We start from the raw sequence: 3,238 nt of genomic DNA on the forward strand, positions 1-3,238 counted from the left end.
TGAGCTATCACACAACCCCTACTCCCATTTAAAAAAATCACCGACTACGTCATCATGCACAGAAGAATGACGTCACTATTATGATATATATGCCAAAAAGTCAAAATTTAAAAATAAAAATCGACCTGCCTCAGGATTTCTCTCCAAATTCGCCCCGTCTCGAAATAATGAATTTATTTCAACTCAAACGTCCTCCCTGTACATATGTACCTACAGTCAAATGTTTTCGCATCAGACATAACTAACCCCCTGTACATTGCCTGGTCAAATGTGACGGGTTTTGTTCCTAATAGACTGTTAAGTGCCTGGCACATAGATAGGGCATGGCAAGTAAATCTTAATAAAATACCGGATTCTGAAAAAAATTCTACGTATACAAGATGTATTATTGGTATTGAGAGTATTTTAATAGCTTTTTGGGTAAAATTCTAAATGATGCAGATACACAAAATTATTTTAATAAGTATTTCCAGTAGAACTACTGCAATAACATCCAACAATGGGCCTATTTTTATAGGACGAGTTGTGGAATTAATACCAATATGGTCAATGAAAATTTTCATAAAATTTTGGATAAAAATAAAAGAGTATTCATCTATTCCAGATGTTCCAATGAGTGAGCGATATGAGATATAACATATATTATAGTATAGCTCTCTGTGCGTGACCAGATTAACACGTTCGGTTGTTCGGTACCCACCTTAAACGAGCGCCATTTGTCTGGTACCACATACTTTATTCATTCATTTAGTTACACGTTACTACAACTGACGCAACTTATGCGTCATCAGTGTTTGACTGTGAACCTTTGGTAAAACCTTCGTGACGCCACCCATGCGTCATGGCCACCGAACATGTTAAAGTCTGTTAGGTACTGAAGGGGAGCTATACTAAAATATATTATATCTCATATTTATATTAGGTCTCATATCGCTCACTATAGTAATAAGTGAGCCTGCATACATGTAACCATAATATATATTAATAGTTCCATATATGTAGGCTCACTCATTACTATAATAGTGAGCGATATGAGATGATATGAGTGACCAGCTTAACACATTAAACTTCACGTGAGTTCTAATTAACTCACATCCTGTTTGGCCCAGGCGTTATGTGAGTTAAATATAATCCACAATAACATTGAGAGTCTGAACATGGAGCCTGAAGACCAAAACAAAAATTTTCAATTGGGCGGTTAATGTGTTACGTATGTAATGTTATGTTTTATGTACTTTTTAGCACTAACACATTTGTAGGTAGCAAATCATATTTGTTATTATTATCTTATTTAAATTGTATCCTTTTAAGTTTTGATTTAATGAAATAAACCTGTTTATTAAAAAAGTGTTGTTTAGTTGTGTACACCCAGCAAGCAAATATCCTGATGTAATAGGGCTTTTCATCAACAGTCATTTGTTTCGAGCTTCTGTCATGTGCCGTAAAATATTAAGATATCTACGTCATACGTCTTTGGTTTGTATCATTGGTATCGATGAAAAGCCCTATACAGACGCCAATTGAATACGATGTAAATACACGTCATAAAGATGTCTTTCTATGGTTAAAATTTCACAGCCCAAAGACGTCATTTATACAGGGTGTCCCGAAAAGATTGGTCATAAATTATACCACACATCCAGGGGTCAAAAATAGTTCGATTGAACCTAACTTACCTTAGTACAAATGTGCTCATAAAAAAAGTCACAGTCCTTTAAAGTTACAAAATGAAAATCGATTTTTTTCAATATATAGAAAACTATTAGAGATTTTTTATTGAAAATGGACATGTATTATTCTTGTGGCAGGAACATCTTAAAACAAAATTATAGTGAAGTTTGTCTACCCCATAAAAATTCTATGGGGGTTTTGTTCCCTTAAACCCCCCCAAACTTTTGTGTACGTTCCAATTAATTCATTATTGTGATACCATTAGTTAAACACAACGTTTTTAAATCTTTTTTGCCTCTTAGTATTTTTTCGATAATCCAGTTTTTATCGAGATGCGGCTTCTTTTTAATATATTTACATAACAATTTTATGGGGTTTTGTTCCTTTAAAGCCCCCAAACGTTTGTGTACGTTCCAATTAAACTATTATTGTGGTATCATTAGTTAAACACAGTGTTTTTAAATCTTTTTTGCCTCTTAGTCTTTTTTTGACAAGACACCTTTTATCGAGATGTGGCTTCTTTTTCAAAATATACCTAAAAATGCAAATTATAAATAAATTTTCAGATTATTACCAGGTCTCTATAATCGTACTTAACCATATACAAATATGTGGTGGATTCGACAAATATTCAAAATATGTCGATAAACACTGGCTTATCGAAAAAGTACTAAGAGGCAAAAAAGTTTTAAAAACATTGTGTTTAACTAATGGTGCCACAATAATAATTTAATTGGAACGTACACAAAAGTTTGGGGGGGTTTAAAGGAACAAAACCCCCATAAAATTTTTATGGGGTGCACAAATTTCACTTTAATTTTTTTATAAGATGTTGCTGCCATAAGAATGCCACATGTCCATTTTCAATAAAAAATCTCTAAGAGTTTTCGATCTATGAAAAAAAATCGATTTTCATTTTGTAACCTCAAAGGGCTGTAACTTTTTTTGTGTGCACTATTGTATATAGGTAAGTGAGGTTCAATCACAGAATCTGTGGTATAATTTATGACCAATCTTTTCGGGACACCCTGTATAACCTCTTACGTCACAAAATGACCGCAATAAGAAAATAGAATTTAATAACTCGCCTCGCCCCCAGGTAAAGTAAAGGTGCTACGCCACTAAAAATGTTTTTCTATTTTTTTTTATTTTGTGGCTTAGCAGATACATGGTGAGAATTAATGCTTTAGTGTAAGGAGGCCGAAATAATTAGACCGAAAGCAGTAGACCGAACTCATTAGACCGAAAAGCACTTTACCGAAACCTCACTAGACCGAACAGCAGAAGACCGAAAAGAAGTTATTTTTACTTGTCTCAGTAAAAGAGATAAGACTAATTTAATTACAACTAAATGTTATTTGGATGCTTATTATATACATTAAAATGGCGTTATCGTCACTCTACTCTTAATTTGTTTTTACCTTCACTAATTTGTTTAACGGATGAAAACTATTTCATATCAGACTGTACAGTCTATGTATAAAATAATACAAAAAAAATACAATAAACAAAAAGACAGATATACAAAATCTTAATTAAAATAATAAAATAAATCTTAATCAAAAGC

The sequence above is a fragment of the Diabrotica virgifera genome, chromosome 5 (genome assembly GCF_917563875.1).
Source record: "Diabrotica virgifera virgifera chromosome 5, PGI_DIABVI_V3a".
Lineage (NCBI taxonomy): Eukaryota > Metazoa > Arthropoda > Insecta > Coleoptera > Chrysomelidae > Diabrotica > Diabrotica virgifera.